Consider the following 21964-nt stretch of genomic DNA (forward strand, 5'->3'; position numbering starts at 1 on the left):
ATAATTACACATTTGAATTTCCATTGTCATTGTTAGATCAAGCCCTATACTGAGAAAACAAATTGAAAAACAAAGCATCTTTTCAATATTGCATACTTTCTCTCCCAGTATAACCAAAATTATAGAAGAATTCATGCATTTGTAATTGCAACATTGTCCATCACAAAATTAAAAAACTGGAATATTTGTTGTCTGCTAAACTACACAATAGTCTCCTTTGCTCCTGCTAACTAAACCCAATTCCTTGAAGTTGAATGAAGACTCTATTCCTCTCTGTGTGCAGAAATCCTTATGAAAACTCCAGAGGACAAACCATGATTAGTCTCCTTCTTCCCTAATGATCTCCACCTGGGGGACTCTTTGCTAGTCTCAAGACAGGCAGGTATCTCTGCTCAGAAGAGAGCATCAATGTGAAAAGCTCTCACTGCTCTGCTTTCTTCCTACCTGAACTAGGATATGGTTTGGAAAAGCAAGGTGAAGTCCCTCTCATAATATGTAAATTGAGAACAAGACAGATGAAGAGAGACATTTCATGACTGAGATGCTGCTTAAAGCCTAGAATGCATACTTCCAGTTTCTTTGTCAGATGAGAAGGATTACCTTTACTGATTTAAGCTATGATCCTTGAGTTTCCTGTTGATTATAGTCAGAAGCATATCTACCTAATACAAAAACTAATTTCCTACCATGATAAACATTGTGATAAGCTCTAAGAATAAAATATTATAAATAAGATGTGGCCCTTGTTGTTGAAACTTCTGCAGTCTAATGGATGACACGAATACATACAAATTTAAAACATATAATTTACACTATAAAACTGTGTTTATTTTTTCAATTGCTTTTTGGTATATATTTGTCAATTTAGTGCTAGATTTTGGGGATATGTTCAAGGTGTATTGCTAGTTGTGACTATCTCCCACAAATGTAGATGTATCCCTGAATTGATAACACTAAAAAATCATTTCAAAGCTTTGTAAAGGAAGAAAAATAAAATTTCCATATATATACCAAATTACAAAGTAATTTGTAAAAGCATATCATTTTACAAACATGTGTACTTATTACTTTGTCTAATATAGCTATATTGGAAACATAATAAGTAACATTTTTAAAAAATAATTGCTAATACTTGAATTTTCAAATTAATACAGTTTCATGGTTATCAGTTTTTGTTGTTTTTATTCTCAGATATAATTTTCTGGTGTAAATAATTATAGATGATATTTTATGTGCATGATAGTAATTCCTCTCACTCTTCTTTCATTTGCTTTTATATAGTTACAGATCATAATCCATCTTCTTATGACCCATCTGTTTAAGAACTGAATAACTTAATAACTGATTTATTATAGCCATTTACTTATAAAATAAGCCTATGTCCATTAAAAAGTCTACATAATATTTTCTAAAGACTATACAATTAAGTAACTTTATAATACTCAAGTTAATTACTATAATATTAAAATTAATGTGTATTAACTTTATTTGTAAGGAAAGAAAAGCACATTTTAATAAGTACTTTATAGTGATGCCAAACCAATTTATTCCCTATTATAGTACTTACTGAAATAATGTAGATTCATGGTTGTAATTACATGATGGCATCTGTTCATCATGTTTGAATTAGAGCTGACTGGAGTAATCCATCCCTACACATTTACTATAATTCAGAGGACATTATAATAAAACTGACCACAGTTTTCTGATAATTAATAAATCAAGATCAATATAAAAAGAAAGAAAAGAACAAAAGAAATTCATAATTGGAAACACACACATATTTAATTACATTTTCTTTCTGTTGAAATTCCAAAATGAACACAGAGAATTTAATTCATCATATTAAATTTAAGTTTATCCTTGCCATTTTTCAAAACAAATCAGTATCATAAAATTCTAATGTCCTTAAAATGTCTCATTAACTTTTATTTCACTAGTATTTTGAAGACTCCATAATTGGATTCTGGTACAGTCCGATCTTTCCCACCAATTAACTCTGTATTTTTTCCACATCTAACTAAATAAAAATGAGTTTGGTTTAATCCTTCAGTCCTTGAACTTAAAATAGTATTTCCTATTCCAAAGAGTTTTCTCCAAGCAAAGATGACTTACTTGAGGTGGAGATATTCAACATCTCTGTGGATTCACTTAAGTAATTGTTTTCCCTATATATACACGTTCAGCCTCTGTGATTTATTTAAGATGACTGCATAAGTATTTGCCAATAATTGTGGCACAAGGTCTTTTATGTAAGAGAAAACATTTTAATGCTATTGACTTTGGTTTCTTGTACTTATTTCTGCATTTTAAAAAGATTCTCAATTCTCAGGCTACCATGATTACTGCAAATATTTTAATATTGTACATTATCAAATAAATAAGATGTGATAGGAATATTAAATGCAATGTCCATCCAATATTACTAAAGATTATATTTCTGGCCAAAGAGGAGCTTAATGTGTAAGATGGTGGGATCTTGAGTATATTGGTTCTCATCCTGACTCTCCCCCATTTTGGAGAAAAGGTCTTGGACAGATGACGCAAATGGCCTTTGACTCAATATCCTTGTTTGTAAATGGGACAGAGATGGCATGTATTCAATAGGACTGCTTTCTTTTGACTGCTGAATAGAACTTCACCTGCAGATGGGCTCACACAGCATCTCTCTCCAAGGTTTCTCTTAGTACTACAAGTAGGAGTTTCTCTTAGTACTACAAGTAGGAGTCAATAGTACTGTTACTGGAGTATTGTCACATTTAATTTTTTTAGTTTATTTTCTCTGTTTTGAAAGATAAATAGTGTCTTTAAAAAAACAGGAGAACATAAGGAAAAAAAAATTACTCACAATAGCGTTCTGAATTTCATGTAACAGAAGCCCCCACCTCACCTTGTCAAAAATCTACAGCTTCAAAGCATTATCCATTTTCACTGCAGCACAATGATATCCATTTTGGATATTTTTATGCTAAAGTATCTCTTATCAGATCACATCACCATTAGTCTGCTGATGCTGACATCATCCTTTGAGTTCCTTCAATGGCCTCATCACAGCTTAAAAGAAATGCTATCAGCTCCTCCAGTTGTCATTCTGATCTCTATGTGTCTTGCTGCAGCCACCTGGAGCTGCCTTCCTTGCAGGACCTCCCCTGCGTGTTCAGCTCTAGGCTATCTGGTTGCTATGCAGGGGCACACCTCCCTCCCTCCCTGGCACCCCTTCCCCAGCTTCTCTCCCTCCAGGTAGAAGCTTCTGCTTGACTGCTGATAGGACCGATAATCCTACTACCCCAGATGTTCCAGAGGCCCAAGTCTCACAGGAATGTCTACAGTGGGGCTCCTCTGTGATAGTGGCTTCTGCCATCCTGGGACATTGCTAATAACCAAAAACAAGAAATAAATTAATCACGAATTTTAGCTAAGTCTTTAAAAGCAACACATAGTGTATTTTGATCCAAAATGTCTCTATTTACTTGGTTAAGTCTCTCCCAAGTGACATTTTATGTATTTTCTGAAGAATGAAGTGGAACAGAAAGAAAAGCCTTTTTGGCAGAAGTTACATCACCATGGCAGAACAAAATAGTATCCAAAGGGATTTTTTTTTTAATTTACAGTTATTGCTTCCCCTTAACCTACAGAAAATGCATTCTAATGAAACCTTTCCCATATTTGTTTTTCTTTAGAAGGAGAGGAGCTTTCATGCATGCACAACAATAGCAAAAACCATAGCAATGAGAGAACAGAGTAATACAGATTCAAAGCACAAGCCTAAAGCAATGATTGCAATTGTGGCCTTATACTCTGACTAAAGAAGAAGAGGAAGAATTGGTTTCTGATCTATGAGAAAACAGCACATTATATTCTAATGTGTGGCCTGCCAAACACACACATGTGACTTGTATGAAAGCATATATATTTTGTTTGGATTGAAAACATAAAAATAATGTATTCTGGGGATGCTGTGCAAGAGAACACTGAATGCAAAACGTGAAGACAGCAGATTTGACAGCAGAGAGGAACCGTGACAGTGAATGGCCCCAGACACTACTGCAAGGCGGCTCAGGCTCTGCTCCTGGTTAAATGTTGTACTTAAAATTTATCTTTACACTGTGGCAAACTGCATGGAAAATTAGAGTCCATGCTTATTGTTGCAAATGAAAGACTTTGGAATTGTATAAAGGCAGAAAAAATTCCATAGTCAACTAAAGAATGTAAAATAAATTTGATAATTATTTAAAGCTTATATATTTTCCTTTCCAAAAGCATGGTATTATAAAATAACCATAAACACAGTAAAACATGCCTATTTGTGGTTTCCAAGAGTCATAATTAAATTATAAGTTACTTGGATTATTCATAGAAATTACCTTTATCATTAGAATTAACATGGGATTCATACAATGAGCCTCACCTTTTATGACTTTTCTATTCATTTTTTTATTCTATCTCTTCTTTCTTGTGGCTTCCTGTTCGTGGGGCATCACTGCTTCAAATCAACACTGGCCAAGGTTTACAATAGAAATTATCTTAAAAAAATTGTGACAAGAATAATGCTTTTGATAATGTTCACTGATTAAAAATTAACTCCATTTCTTTTAAAATAAGCTATTTCAGCCAGGCACAATGGCGCATGCCTGTAATCCCAGCGCTGGGGAGGCTGAGGCAGAAGTATCAGAAATTCAAAGCCAGCCTCAAGAACCTAATGAGGAGTTGAACAACTCAGAAAGACCCTGTCTCTAAATAAAATACAAACTAGGACTGGGGGTGTGGCTCAGTGGTTGAGTGCCCCTGAGTTCAATTCCTGGTACCAAAAAAAAAAAAAAGCACTATTTCAGAATAATTTTTCCTTGTGATGATATTTTTTCTATGCTTTAAGAAATGCCAAATTTGGGCTGGGATTGTGGCTCAGCGGTAGTGTGCTCGCCTAGCACTGGCAGGACCCAGGTTCAATCCTCAGCACCACATAAAAATAAAGGCATTGTGCTGTGTCCATCTACACCTGAAAAATAAATATATATATTTTTAAAAAGAAATGCCAAATTACATGCAAATAATAACCTTATAAGTTGGAGACAGAAAGTAACCAGTCTGATCTATCTGGAATACAAATTAAGGAATAAAGAGAGATTCCAAAGTCCACAAACCATTTTAAAGGTGTCAATGCATCATTTGTAATGAATCTTAGGAAAATAGAATTCCTGTTTTCTAGATCATCTTGAACACTTTATAGTACTTTTCCTGCAGAGTACAAATTTATGCCCAATTTAAAATTTCTTGGTGGATACATTATTTACTACTCTAATTTAGCACTTGGAGTGCCAAATTTTTTAAAAATCTGTTTTAAAGTATTCCTGAAATTTCTCACCACTGTACAAATTTTGAGGCATAAATATTTGAATTTAACAGCTTAAGTACATTTATATATATAAAATATAATTGTATATATATTATATTATGTATATTATATATAATATTGTAAGTATTATATATTATCATATAAATCAAATATATATATATATATATATATATATATATATATATATATATATATATTATATATATGACATCTATACTACTTAGTACCTATTTGTATGAAAACCTGACACCGGTTGAATTTTCCAGCATTTTTTAACATTTATGTTCTCCTCAAAGTTTTGTAAACAAAATCACAAACTAGTTTAATATACAATATAGTCCAACTTAATAGTGCCAAATAAAGAGTCAAAATATTCCTTAATATCTTACGCCAAAAAATGAAGTTAATATTAGTTATACTAGAAGTATAGAGCTCCACCAAACCTTTTTTCAATATATAAATACGAATACCTTTAGCATAACTTCCAGGTGGCTCACAGATAACATGCACACTTTATGGAAAATAAAGCTGTGCAGGTCTAGCAGTGGCAAAAGCTTCTACCACTTTTCAAAGATGAACAGATGACTTCTTCTCTGGAACTTGCATCACACTGAAAGCCTGTCTTGTGTGACCTCCACAGATTAGAGAGGACAGTACAACTGCTTTCATAAATTTCGGTTAAAAAGAACTTAAAATAAAAGCACATAGTAGACAACTTGAAATTATGATTATGAATGTATATGATGATTGTGGATCACAGGATGAAATAATTCCTAGCATAATTCCACTACAAATGAGGTGGTGCTAAGATGGTGCTTATGCTTTCCAAGACTGGGCTTTTATTTTTAAAACTTTTCGTCTGTTTTAAATTTAAAAGCCATTTATTTTTTAAAATTATAGACTTTTAAAACATTGAATTCATCAATGCTTTCCAGTATTTGTGTGTATCTCTCAGTATACCCCATGACTTTCCTATGCATTTTTTTTTTCTTTTTAAATATTTTTTGTAGTTGTAGATGAATACAATAACTTTATTTTATTTATTTATCTTTATGTGGTGCTGAGGATCAAACCCAGGCCCTCACATTGCTAGGCAAGGGCTTTACCACTGAGCTACAACCCCAGCCCCTTTCCTATGCATTTCTTAAGTGAAATTCCCAAGCCATTTACCCCATTCACATTTCATCTTAAAGAATATAGAAGGTTAAGTCAGAGGTTCTTCACGGATCTGGCTATGCTTGATACTGAACATGAGACACGGCTCTCTGTGTCAGTATGATTCAATAACATTTTCTCACACCCATCTGATGGAGTGTGCACACCGCCAACTACTCTGCTAGATGTCCGGAAATTTTCTCAGGCTTAATCATGAGTTTTGGTGCGTGCTTGCCAAATGACTGTCATATTTATCTTTGGAAAGCAGTTACAAATTTTTCAATAAGTAAAATTTATTCTTAATGTCTGTTTCATTTTCCCCACAGTACATTCTTTGTACTAATAATCCAAACTGGGTAAAGGAATTCCACATCAAAAAGCTAAAAGAAAAACATGGATTCAGAGCAGAAATTGTAGAATATATTTAGACTTTTATGTGCTACACCTATGCATATTTCCAAATACTTTGTTGTTTACTCTGCTTCTTACTAAAACAAATATATTTGTGCATTTTTGCTAATTTTTCTTATGTATAATCTAAAATTTAATTTTAAATGTAAACAGTAATATTATACTGATACCAGAGAAAAAAAATTTACCCTTTTAAAATAGAAATTATATCAAATTAAAAGTGTTTTTAAAAGCCCAGTTCCACAAAATCACTTCAGATGCTATATGGACTATCTAAGAAAGATGGGTCAATATAGGTTAATTTTAGACAAGAGAAAGATCAGATTTATGGAACCAACACTGAGCTTCAAGAGTAGGGCAGACAGAAAGGCAACATTTCTGAAGTACCCCTAAGAAGTCATATAAGATTGTCGTTCCTGCCTGAGTGGTTGAGTAAAACAGTATTTTTAAAATAATAAAAGTTAATTTGTAACTTATTTATTCTGTATATTAAACAGTACTATTATAGAACAATTTAAGTTTAGCTAAGAAGCAAATGACAACCCTTAAAATAATTAGCTTATCTTATAAAGTGAGATACTAGTCTCCTATTTCTGTTGCAGCAATAAATAAATTGCTAAACCATACATTTAGCATATTAAAACAATGGATATTGCAGGGCGTGGTGGCACATGCCTGTAATCCCAGCAGCTCAGGGAGGCTGAGGCAGGAGGATCATGAGTTCAAAGCCGGCCTCAGCAACAGCAAGGTTGCTAAGCAACTCAGTGAGAGCCTGTCTCTAAGTAAAATACAAAATAGGGCTGGGGATGTAGCTCAGTGTTCGAGTGTCCCTGAGTTCAATTGGGGGGGGGGGCGCGGGAAGCAGCAGATATTTATTATCGTACAGTTCTGAAGTTCAGAAGCCAAAATAAATCTCACTGAGATAAAGTGAAGAGGGTCAGGGCTGGCATTCCTCAGGGCCCTAAGCAGGCAGGGAGTCCCTCTGCCCTTGCAACTTCTCAAGGTCGTCCACCTCCTTTGGCACACAGCTCCCTCCTCATCTTCTCAGAGATGTATTAACTCTTGAAATCAGTTTTGTATGTTTTTCTCAATGAGTTTAAAAGTTTGTTTTGCATGATGCAAAAGATATTATTTTATATTAGGCAAGGTTAGGTGTGTTGACCAAAATCTGAAACATAATAACTGGCAGCAACATAGATTACTTCACATCTTTGAAAGTAAAGAGCTCTTGCCACTGTACCAAGTTGTTTCTTCACTAAATATTCAAACTGAGTATCAGTAGCCTGACCCAATACCACACACAGTGTGAGGTCTCATTAATGCTTAACTTTGGGTAAAGACCAAGAGAAAGAGTTTAGCTTCAACCCATCGTATCATCCAGTAAGGCTACAGAGTTTAGCAGCCTGGGCCACTTTTTTTTTTTTTTTTTTAAATATTTCTTGTGTAAAGACCATATGGATTGGATAAAGAAGAAAGTAGTGACACAAACACTCCATGTACTAATCTGACATTCTTGGCTTCAGAATAAGGTACTCTTGAAGCTCAGTTTTCCTCCATGAGCATAACATTAAATCACTTTTCAAAACAGAAAACAGAAGAATTAAAGTTACCATACCATGAAAGTGCCTTCCCAGACCCCATCAAACAATATAGAACATGTGCACCCATGTATTTAAATACATTTGTATATATAAATGTGTATGTGTATACATATACATATATATGTATAACTGGATTGTATATGATTTTAATATTTTAAGTAGATTAAACTGCATGTTTGTGCATATTTATGAATGTCTGCAGTGCTTGGAGAAAATAATACTTCTATGTCAAATTACTTTTATGTTTAGTCTGTGTGCACTACAATTATACAGGAGCAAAGACTTAAATCGAGTCAGTTATTTTCCAATATATTTTAGTTATGCATTCCTATATTTTATTATTTCACAGGGTCATACCATAGTTGTTAAAACTCTTATTTTAAAAAAAGTGTGTAGTAACTGCATAGGTAATCAAGTTGTCAATGAATTTTCATTTCATTATAGAGAATAAATTAAATGATAATCATTAAGATAACTTACAGTTATTTTTTACCTTCAAATCATGCTTGCTTAGTAAGCATGGATTATGCTGTAATAGAAACAAACAAAGCCCATGTATTTTTCCTTTGCAGTATTGGGAGTGAACACCAGGCCTCCCACACAGAAGGAAAGCACTAGACCACAGAGCTACTCCCCCATCCACAATAAGTTTTTGTTTTGCTTTTGCCTTGCTGGGGATTGAACCCAAGGCACTCTAATTCAAAGCTACCTCCCCAGCCCTTTTTATTTTTCATTTTGAGACAGGGTCTCACTAAAATGTCAAATCCAGTCTAAATTTCATAATCCTCTTTCCCAGCCTCCTGTCCAGTGGGATTACAGCATGTGTCACCACAGCCACTTTAGACCCTGTTTTTAAAGAGCAGACAAGTATAACTTCTTTGAAAAATCTGGTCAAGTAGATGCAAATATACTGTTGAAATAATTCATTAAATATTAACTCACTAAATAATAAATAGTAAGGGAAAAATTAATAGATTACTGATAATACTAACATTTTTCTATAAAAATATTCATACAATTTAATAGGAAAATGTACTGACTTCTAACATTAATTAGAATAATCCTTGTTATCTTTTAATGCCATTGAATAACCTTCAAACTAACAATTAATTTATGACATTCAGACTCAGAATGAGAAGTCTTCTTAGTATATTTCAGAATCTATATAATACTGTGAACGTTGAATTCCAAACTGAAGCTTTTCGTTTGTGTCTTAGTACCATCTTGCCAAAAGACCCCTGAAAGAAGTGGCTCAATTGAGTTCTGGACATCAAACATAGGAATGGGTAAAAAGCCGTTTTAAATTATAAGCATATGGATGGAATTCCCTTCAAATTACTAGTCAGATTAAATCTTAAGGGTAAAGAACACAAAACTTTGAGGTTTCTGCAACACCATACATCTGAAAAGTTACTCAGGGAATGGATCACCCAAAGACAGTTGAGAATTCACTCTGACTTTGAGAACACTAAGCTTCCTTCCCATTATTGAAATATTTGTACATGCAATTGAAATGTCATCTCTACTATGTTCTTTTGCCATAAACAGTCATGAAACTAAATATTAGATAGTTGAGATACAGTTAGTTTGTGGATTTTTTTTTTAATATTCTGGAAGAAAAAAAAAACAGAAATCAGAAAACTCCAAGTAAGAGATCTGTATGCATAATTTAAAAATGCAGATCTTTAATGATTTAATCTATCCTTTCTCATTTAAACCATAGCAATCTTGTCCAAGTAATTATGTTTTTGGCTGGTAGGCACTGCATAGTAAGTGGGTAACTGGAAGGAGATAAATTAGGGCATTTTATGCTTGAGGTCACTGCCCTCTCAATAATACTATTTTGTTATTGTCCTCAAAATGATATTTTAAAAAATTGGCTTAGAATTTTTATCACAAAATAATCTAAATAAGATGTTAATGTCAGAAGGAAACATCAGAGAGTATTTTAGCTATTTAAATTTTAAAGCAGTTATGATTATAGTTTTAGAAAATGGAAACTTTCATTGTTCTCTTTCATTGTTGTGACTGCAACTTCCTTCTATATACTGATATCTAACACATGTGTCATATTTTTAAATACATAAAAATATAAATAAACATACATTCAGTGTACATATAACCAGGCAAGTGACAATCCATTAATATATAGCCTTAAGATTTTAATAGAACTTAAAGTTGAACTATATTTGTAAGCAAAACAGTGAACAAATGTTGGGTTTCAGGTGTACTATGAGAATTAGTAAGAAGGGTCATAGGTGATGGTGAGACTGGGCATTCTGGATACTACAAAGCAATGATGTCTCAGAGGTCTGCGTGATGGGAAGTCCTGGCAGTGTGGTGGAATGTGTAACACGGAAATGGAAAAGGCTAGGTCAAATGTGAATCCACTGTAACTCTGAATTCCCTCTCAGACTAGAATATTCCACTGGGAGGCCACTCTGCGGTCGGCATTGTGCAGGGTGCTGGATGTGAGGCGCTGTGTCCTGGTGCAGCTCCACACCTATAGGGAAGCTCCCGCGTGTTCTAGGGTGTGTGGACCCCCAGTGCCACACTGAAATTTTCGTGGATCACAGTTTCAATTTTATCTGCATGCGTTTAGGAGCTATGTTGTTCTCTACGTGTTTTTTTAAGCAAATCTTTACCCAGTATGTTTTTCATTATTTTATGGGGGGTGATTGATAATGCTAATTGATAGTTGAAGGAAGTTAGTTACTTGTTGAGCTTTTTATTAGTAGTACATATCTTGCTCATGTTTTTATTTATTTTATCTTGTTTTATTCACTTGCCGACACCTGACTTTTTTATTTTTTTAATTTATATATGACAATGGAATGCATTACAGTCCATATTATACATATACAGCACAAACTTTTTCCCATATCTCTGGTTGTGTACAAAGTATGTTCACACCAATTCGTGTCTTCATGCATGTACTTTGAATAATGATGTCCATCACATTCCACCATCATTTCTAACCCCACACCCTCTCCCTTCCTGAACTCTCACCCATCTGCCCTATCTAGAGTTTGTCCATTCCTCCCATGTTCCCCCTCCCTACCCCACTATGAATCAGCCTCCTGATATCAGAGAAAACATTCAGCATTTGGTTTTTTTGGGATTCTCTAACTTCATTTAGCAGCATCTTCTCTAACTGCATCCATTTACCTGCAAATGCCATGATTTAATTCTCTTTTATTACTGAGTAAAATTCCATTGTGTATATATGCCACATTTTCTTTATCCATTCATCCATTGAAGGGCATCTAGGTTGGTTCCACAGTTTAGCTATTGTGAATTGTGCTGCTATAAACATTGATGTAGCTGTGTCCCTGTAATATACTGTCTTTAAGTCCTTTGGGTATAGATCCAGGAGAGGAATAGCTGGGTCAAATGGCAACCCGTGACTTTTAATGAGTATGTTAAGGATATTAAGGCATTATTGATACTTTGAAACTGGAGTCTGCCTTTTTATTGTTTGTTTTCTGTTTCTTATTCTATTTCTTCTCCTCCTCCTCCCCCTCCTCCTCCTCCTCTCCTCTCCTCTTCTTCTTCTTCATTGTTTTCATTGTCTTCTTTTCTGCCATTTGTTATTCAAACATTGTTTTTTTTTTTTAATCCACTTGCCTGATGTTTTGAGTATATCACTTTGTCCAGATTTCATAGTGGTTGTCTAGAAATTAAAATATGTAAATATGACATACAGCACAGTGTAGAAAAACTACTTTGTTTAGGCCATTTCACTTCTTTAAATATCACTTTCTTGGGTATACAGTGGTCTTGATTCTTATTTAAATAATCAGATCTGTAAACCAATGAGGAGAAAGTGTTTTCTCATATACATGATATTTCCACTGCATAGTTGTTCTTCCCTGTTTTCTGATGCTCCAGGAAATCTTCACTCGTTTTGTCTTTCCTCCACCTGAAGAATTTCCTCTGGCCAGTCTTTAGGGGAAGGTCTGCTAACAGTAGCCTCCTCAGCTTCTTTCATCATATGTCTTTGCTTCCTGTTCCTGAAGCACAGTTTTGTACTTCATACTGGATGGTTCCTTTCACTCAGCCCTTGAAGTGTGTCCAGGGCTCCAGGTGAGGAATTCACTGTGGACTGCTGGACTCTACATCCCACTTGGCAATGCCAAGAATCAAAGAAAGCCATAAAATATTTACAAAAGAGCAGAATTAAGGAGCTGGGGTTGTGTGGCTCAGTGGTAGACATCTTGCCTCACACGCACGAGACACTGGGCTCTAGCCTCAGCACTACAAAAATAAATAAAATAAAGGTATTGTGTCCATCTACAACTTTAAAAAAAGAGCAGAACTAGAAGAAAATAAAGCTAGAAGGAAATAAGATAATGCTACAGTAGTTAAGACAATATGATATTGGCAAATAAAAGAGATGAATACACTAATGGAAGAGAATACAAAATCTAAATACAGACACATTTCTTTTGAACCTGATTTATGACCATTCAACAGGGGAAATAGTTTTTCCTTTAACAAAAAAGTGCCAATTCAACAATACATTTACATAGAACTAACCATTGCATCACAATATGTAAGAGTAATCTTCCAAATAGAGTGCTCAGCCAGGAACAGTGGAGACACTCCTGTGTTCCAAAGACTGGAGGCTGAGGCAGGAAGATTTCAAGTTTGAGGTTAGTCTCAGCAACTTAGCAAGCCCTATCTCACAATAACAATAAAGACACAAAAAATTTGTCATAGGAAATATCATTCTGTCTTAGAGCTCCCCTGAGTTCAATCCCCAGTGCCACAAAAGAAAACAAAAATAAAATGCTCACCCAAATGCATAAGACAGAGCAATAAATCTTCTGTAAGTTAACTAAGAAAAATCACTCATGACATTACAGTAAGCAGGTTCTCTAAACAGGATACCAAATATTAACCACAAATTAAAATATTTGTACATTTGCTAAACTGTGTTTAACCTAAGATTTTCTGTTTAAAAGAAGAGATTATCAACAGAATGAAAATACAAACAGTCTCACTGGAGAAGGTATTAGCCATTCACGGAATGACTTAAAACTGATGAAGTCACACACTGATTTTTGAACAACATGCTACAGACGTGAAAATGCATTTTGTGAAAGACAATATTCCTGTAGTTGATGAACATATGGAATATCCTTATGCCATCTGTTACTAAGGAAATGCAAATTAAAACCACAATGGAAAACCGTAACCACAAGAGCTATCCTCACTGCATTTTTTCTAATAGCTCAAAATTGAAAGTATCCATTGTCTTTGAACTAAAAATGAACACATAAATTTTGCCATAGTCATGTGATGGGCAATTACATAACACAAATCAATGCTGTTGCCATGGGGATGAATTTCACAAACACACAAAATAATGCATTCTGCATATTCACATTTATAATGGGCCCCAAAGGAGGCACAAGTGTGCATGACAGAGGTTAGAGTTTTCCACTGCACAGGGGTGATGAGGAGGAGGTGGCATGGGGGACACTTCTAACAGGGCTCTGCCACTTGAGCTGGAGGGTGACTTCATGACTGCTCTCAAAAATCCATGAGCTCTATGTGCTTTGACTAAGTAACTTAAGTGAATCCACCAACATTGAATCTCAACATTGAGATCACCAGAAAGCAGCCGCATGCCAGAGATGTCTTTATACATCCATCCAGATCTCAGCAGTCAGGGTGTTTCCAGGAGGGGCAGGAGACATGTGATAAAGAGCATCGTCATGCTTGGCAAGGTGAGCTCCTGTGAGAGTGCAGCCTGACCACAGAGCAGCACTGAGCCTTTGCTTGGTGGCTGAGGGGAGAGTATAAGGAGCAAGGACTTTCCAGACACACTGGGGGGGAAGAGCCTGGCCACAGGGCTGGGTCCACATAGTTCCTTCTCTTCTGCAAATTACATCAGCTCTGCCTGAAAGGAGATGCACTCCTCCAAAGGGTGGACAACCTCGGTGGGTCTAATAAGGTCTCCTCCAATAGTGTGGTTTATTATGGAAATTCTGAATGGTTCTAAAATGCAAAATTTCTCCAATAAATTCACTTAATTGCAGTAAAAGTTTGATGAGCTTTATATATACAATACTATATATGTACAAATAACATATGTCACATGTACAAATTTCATCTTTGTTTTTATTGGAATTCAGTGACAATATACTGAAAAATTTAAAAATTAGCTCTTTTCTAATTGTCTCTTTAATACAAAGAAGCATGTTTGATTATACAAACACCCTCCATATATGTTTTTGTCTTGTGAAATTAATACCCATTAAAAATACTATGTTCATATTATCAGAATTTGATTCTTAAATATACATCCTTTACTAGAAATAAGGCATGAATATCAGCAAACAAATGATTTGTATGATCTTTGAGAAGTCTCAGGACAAAGCAATCAACTGTCCTGTGATCCTATACAAACAGGCAACTGAGGTCATTTCTTAATACCCTGTCCACTCAAAGATACCATTCTTGCATTCACAAAAATGTTCAATTTAAATAGGTCAGCGCAAGATTCTCTGGGCCTGCTTCAATATAATGAGCCAGAACTAAACAAAGATAATTAGACTTGAAAAAATTAAAAAACCTACCCACTTCCTCCATCTTTATACATATTTCCATTTCAAACAGTTAGGACACACAAAAACAGAATCCTAATAATTATGTTGCTATTCAAATGCTAAAATTAAAATTAGAAAAGCGAATATGTAACTTGATATTATGAAAAAGTTTTAATTCCAATTTTGAGTTCTTCTTGCTCACTATGCTTATGAAAGCCAAAGCTATTTATAAATTTCTAACAATCCTTGGCAACATAAAAGATCTTACTTCAGATCCCCAAGTTTCCCATGGAATTCTGTTGCATAAATCTAGGGGGGAAAAACAAATTCAACTTTATTTTATGCTATAGGTTAATCTGCACTATTTCAGATCAAAAGAATTCTCAGACCAGTATAATCATGTCACTGGTCTGAGAATTTTATAAAGCATTTTATAAAAGTAGCGATAAACTTAATTTTAAAATATAAAAACTCATGTAACATTATATATATATATATATATATATATATATATATATATATATATATATAATATGAAATATTGTTGTTGTTGTTGTTGTTTGGTCTAAACAGCAACAGTTAAGTAGTGGGATGGCTTGAGACTCTTTTGGCTCTATACAACTCACTACTTTCTCTCTCCCAGAATGTTAAACATCAGACCAGTCCCAAGCATCCTGTTAATCATCACAAGAGTTACTTTGAACATACATTTTATCTCTGGTTTTATTATAGATTAAGTCAGCCGAGCTGATGCTTCCCCTGTGTAATGCTGCTTTTACCCATTATTACTGTTTGACAGCTGTTGATCGCTCTTCAAGAGAACCTTTCTACAAGCTCCTTTGTTTCAGCAAATCATGAAAGGGAATGGGGAGTAAGCTAGACTGAAAACGAATGTGCCACTTTTGTGCAGGTGTGACCCATAGAAGTTAACTTGTCCTGTTTTACAATAAAACAGGAGTGATTGTGGCTATGTCACCCCCCATACACACACATACATACACACACACACATTCATATGCACACACACACACACATTCATACACACATGCTCACATACTCCAGGAACAACACACACATTCAGTAGATGGTATCTGTCATTATTTTATGCTTTTCTCTCTCTCTCTCTCTCTCTCTCTCTCTATATATATATATATATATATATATATATATATATATATATATATATATTCCCCTTCTGTACATGGTGAATCTGTGGCTGAAATTAAAATTCAGAATATAAAGCCAACTGGCACACATTTCTGATTACTAGTGTCAGTCACATCTTCAGTAAAGAACAGTGTGTTTTATTTTCTCCTCTTCCTTCGGGCAGGAAAAAAAAATCTGCTAAACTGAAATTAGGGGAAATGAGATTAATAAAATCTAGAAAACAAAGTGTTTAAAGATAAAACAATGAACAGGATGTAGGAATGTAAACAATTCCACTTCCAAATAATCTAGTTATGGGAACAGTGAAATGACAAATTGAAGTAAACAACTGAAGCTGATTTTCCCTTGGTTCCTGGTCAAATAGAAAGCTCATCTCACGGGGCCCATTGCTCTGCTGTCCTGTCTGTTGTCAGCCCTGGTTTACACTACAGTATGCTAGGTACACAGTCCAGACTGAGAGAAACCGACCTGGGGTCTGCAGAAAGAGTTGGAGAAATGAAGGTAGGGCATAAGCTTTGAAAAAGGAAAAGTGTTCAGTGTGTGTGTATGTGTGTGTGTGTGAGAGAGAGAGAGAGAGAGAGAGAGAGAGAGAGAGAGAGAGAGAGAGATTAGTAGGGGCAGCATCTTGTTTATTTGAGTTCTCACAGAAACCAGAATAAAGAAGATATTCAATTAGTGAATCTAGGGGGAATCAAAACCTCAATTCAATTTAGAAAGAGGTTACTAAAAAATCTATAAATTTTGGTTTGTGTGTGTCCATTGGGATCCTACAAGGGAGTCATATTCCAATCATCAGGCATCTCCCCAAGCTTATTGGAGACAAAAACATTTCAGTATGTGTGTGGTGTTTTTGTGCGTGGTTGATGTGGGTATGAGTATCCACTGGGATTCCTCAGTCTTCTTGGAGACAAAAACACTTCTGGTATGTGTGTATTTGCATGTGTGGTTGATGTGGGTGTGAGTGTGTGAATCAAAGAAATGTAGGGAAAAGGTGAGAGAATAATAACTAGGAAATGGTAATTAATTCTAATATTTCAGAACTGGTGACCAAAAGTATTTAGCTTTCAATAACTAAAATCCTCCAGCTAATGTGTGATAAGGTAGTTTACTCATATAACCTATGTAAAATACTAACTTTCCTTCTTCAATAAAAAGAGGTTAAGAAACTGCATGTGCTACAATACACAACAGTCTGCATTTTCTATTAATTAATTAATATTGTTGAAAATAATTTTCCTGGAAAATAATCTAGCACACCAAAAACATTAGCAGCGATAGAGTTATGTAGCAGAAGAATAAATATAATTATCCTAAATGTTTCTGAGGTATTAGTTTTCCTCATTAAAGTTAGTTTTTAGTCTTTCAACTTATAATAAACACATTGTAGAGTTTTTTCTTTCACCTTGATTTTATTTTAAATGAAATATTCTGAGAAGAATGTTACAGCACTTATTTCTACTTCAAATACTTCAGAGATTATTTGCATTTTTTGAAATGCATGCTCTCAGCTAATTTCTAAACATTTCAGAAAACAGTTTCTATGAAATGATATTCTGTCATTTATTGCTGCCTTTAATTTTTTTAGAGAATCAAAAGAAATATTTGAAGAGAGAAAATAGCTATATCTTTCTTCAGTTTTCCTTTGAAAACAATGTAATTATACAGAATAGATTTTAAGAAATGTCTGAATGGAGCTGAGCTAGCCTACTGTTTGAACCTAGAGTTCTATGATTCTAAGAGAGACGTGATAATTACCCAAATTTCTCAATATTGTTCCTTGATTAAGCCAGTTTATTTCAATTTAAGTGTGTGATTTGTTGAAAGAGATCATGTAAATTGAATAACTATTCCCGCATAACAGAGCACAATGCCTGTTATTTAGAGAAAAGGCTTAGGAGAAAAAAAATCATCATAAATAATTTGCAAACTAGAAAATTCCTCCCTTAAAAAAAAAGACTGAAGAAATATTTTTCACACCTTTCCTAGAAACTGGAGTAGAGAAAATATTCCATTTTTCCCCCTGAGGGAGTATAGAAATATTCCCATTATTTCCTAGAAAGAATCGATGAATTCTGCTGCTGCAGGGTGCTTGGGAACACATATTATGTTGTTCCTTGTATATAAATTCACTCTGATCATCTCGGTGCCCTGATGACTGCAGGCTGCTGGGCCTCCCTGCCCAACCCTCTCAGACCCAGGTGAAGCCACCGCTAAGGACTTGACGCCTCGAGGGCCGAGACGGCGGATGGACAGTGGAAAGTCCTGCCACGGGTTAGACCCGTGAGCCGCGCAGATGGGGCCCTGCGTGACAGCTCGGTGCCGGTGGCGGTTTGACGGTTCTTCCTGGTCACTTGGTCCTGACCAGGAGGAACACGGTCCTAATGGTCCTGGAAGGTAGCGAAGCCGGGGACAACGATGGTGGAACGGCTCGCTGTCAACCGGCGGCTGCTCTTGGTTCTACCAAAGACAGAAACGGCCAGGAGCCCCCCGCATTGGGTCAACTGGAGGTGCCCACCACCCTTTGGGAGGACTCACTGGTCATTTGTGGAAGGCACGTGTGTATAATACGAAAAAGCTGGTCGCAACTCTACCCCCAGCCTTTTAGCAGAAGATTTTTGCTGAATCTGGACATTCAGCTGTCAAGAGGCTGCAAGATGAGGTTCCTGTATCTTCTCACGCGAAGGACGGGGACACTTTAACATGGACGACCCACAGGACACAATCAATGCAGGTGCAGAAGCTCCCGGCTCCGCCCCCCGCTTGGAAGTAACTCCAGAGGAAGAGTCCAAGAGGCTTGGTGACAACGACAGTGACCAGCCCCAGGTCCCTGATAGTGGTTGTACCAAAAAAGATCTACTGCAAAAATACAACAGTTTGGAGGACAAAATCGCTCTGCTCAGAGTGAACATCGACAGGGTGAGATGTCAGAGCCAGGACGTGGAGAAGAGATACCTTGAGAATACTGAAAACTGTGAAAGCAAAGAGCGATGACCTCCAGAGGACCATCCGAGTGTACGAGAAAACGCAGAGAGAAACGACGTTCCAGAGGAACCAGCAGCTGAACGACCTGAAAGCTGAGATTCCCGATGCTAACTTCGGAACTGGAGAAGCTGAAGCAAGGCAAGGCCAGACTGGAAGCAGAACTGGAACCCTACCGCGCCAGACTGGATCTGGCGCCGTCCCATCCTTAGGAAAGTCAGACCCCGGGGAGAGACCTAGAACTGGGTCTCCAGCGCACAAGAGAGGAGTACTCCAGTTCTCAGGCCAAGATGGATGCTGACACAGGCCACCCCAAAGACAACAGTGAGCTTGTCTCCCAAGAGCTTTCTAAGATCAAACTCTGCAGCCTAGAAAATCAGGACAACAGTCAGGGACACGGAGAAAGTCTTGGTCCAAGAGAAAACGTGGTGGTTCGTACCTCACAGCCACAGCCTGCAAGGAAGAGCGGGGAGGACCACCTGGCCAAGACGGAGCAGGCAGCAGGCAAAGGCTTACCCAGAGCACTAGAAGAAGTGACCACAGAGTTTGAACCTGGACCCACTAGAACCATTACACCCAAATCTAATAAGTCAAGCCAAAACCTACTTTTAGAAGCACAACAAGAATACGCAGAGATTTTAAAGAGAAAGTATATGGTCTGAAAGATACTTTACTTATGGAGCTGTTGACATAACAATTTCCCATTAAATGCATGATACGAATAACTTTAATTGAAGGAAAATGTTTGCATCATATGATAAATATTCATAAAATATTTGCAATTGAAAAAAAAAAAGATTAGCTGCTTTCCTTCATTTTGTTGTACCATCTAAAGGCACCAGCATCTTTTAGCTGGAGGAAGCCAGAAGGTTGTCAGTTTTCCCTTCCTAAACATTGTTTGTCATCCCCATACACCATCAGCTGTCAGTCCTGCTCACTGTAACTTCTGAAAGTTCTTCATCTCCATTCACTTTTCTCTTGGCACCTACTTAGTTCAAGTACCATCACCTCTGTCCTGAATTACTGGAACAGAGGTCTAAGTGCTCTCCCTCCACTCCCCTTGCCTTCGTCCAAGTTTCCTTTTCCCCTACTCTATCTCCCTAGCTTTTAATCTTGTGCTATCAATATAAATCAATTTCCTTGGAATGTCAGTATTTGCTTCACTATATGCTGTTTATATTTATTCAGAAGGAGTGTTTCTTTCATGAAGATTATACAAGTACCAGCCTGTACTGATATTTATGTTCACATTTCAAACTTCAATATTCATTAGGGTCTTGATATATTTTATTCATTTTTGTATTTTACTTGTTCTTGACTTATATAAAAGCATCAACCTCCTCAGTTAATATAAAGATCTGAAAAGCATAGCCTCTGCTAAAAGAGATGTTTAATGCCAGCTTGTTGAGATGCCATTTGAATTCCCTAATATTTTCTCTAAGTACTTCTATTATTTAAACTGCACCAAGACATGATAGTCATTTTCTACTCCTTTTTAAGTACATAATCCATAAGTAGGTAATCACATATGGCCACATGATTATTATGTCCATAAGACACAAAAGGAAAATTTCTCCTGAAATTATCTTGGTTATGAATTAAATTTTGTTACAAAATACACTTTAAAACTTTGACACTTTTCATAAAGTAGAATGGAGACCATTTGATACATTAACATAAGTGGATTTTGAATTTATTTTTAAGTAAAATTACTAGAATATGTTTTCCCATTAAAATAGAGACTTTAACTCATGGAAATATGAAAAGCTGCTTTTCTTTTTCATAAATCTAACCATGATTCATAGTTCTTGCAATCTCCTTATGTTTCAATAATAATGTTAAACAACAAAAGATTAAGTACTGGTCTGTAGTGATAAAAATCCAAGCCTATGCATTCTCGTGTCGTTTTATCTTATTCTCTCTTGGCAGAATTTTATTTTTCCTTCCAATATGGAAGATACTCATGTTCAGTGACTGAGTCAATTTCTCATTTTAGTCAGCAGGCTCAGTGCATTAAGTCCTAACTCAGCCTGGTGTTTGCTCCTTGCAGATCCAGACTTCACCTCCCTGGCTGTCTCACCTCCGAGTCCCATGGCTGTCCACACTCCATGCATCAGGGGGTCACCACCCTGATCCCTGCTCTCTCTCTTACTCTCACCTTCCCGAAAGCAGCCTCCCTCCAGTCTCCCGTTCACCTTGCCCATTCCTTCCAGAACCCTCTGTCCTCAAACCTCTCCTACCTGAGTCAATTGCTCCCTTCCTTAAAGTTTACATTTTATCAACATAGAAAGGTAACAGTTTTTTAAATGTTTCTGTGGAGGTTCTATATGATTTATGACTTTATGTTCAGACTTCCTAATTAAGAAATTTTTTAAACAGAGTTGCACTAAAAATCCTTGAACTTGCAAATTATAAGAGTGAACTTCATTCAGGAAGCATTCAGAGAAAAGGCAGAGTAAGACACACTAACAATAGAGATTTTAGTTACTAGATTGTTAAAGCAGATTAGGGGAGATTTCCTTGAAATTTTTAATGGTGTTGTAGAGTTACAAAAACAAATTATGTTTGGTCTTTTTTGCTGTTGTATTTTCATTTTAACCAGATAGAAGGCATCTGTCTCAAGCATAGATAAAAATCTAAGTGGGGCTTTGCTAGCTGCTATGGTAACCCAAATGATTATCCCTTTTGTGGAAGTGATTCAATGAGATTTATAAATAACTTCCTGTTGAAAAAAAGATAAA

General features: G+C 35.9%; 1 protein-coding gene across 8 annotated transcripts in view; it reads right to left on the reverse strand.

The window, feature by feature from the left end:
- Positions 1 to 21964, reverse strand: part of Ccdc102b (coiled-coil domain containing 102B) — a 214597-nt gene that overhangs the window by 184825 nt on the left and 7808 nt on the right. The gene's annotated exons all lie outside the window — the stretch shown is intronic.

This window comes from Marmota flaviventris, chromosome 16 (genome assembly GCF_047511675.1).
Source record: "Marmota flaviventris isolate mMarFla1 chromosome 16, mMarFla1.hap1, whole genome shotgun sequence".
Taxonomy (NCBI): domain Eukaryota; kingdom Metazoa; phylum Chordata; class Mammalia; order Rodentia; family Sciuridae; genus Marmota; species Marmota flaviventris.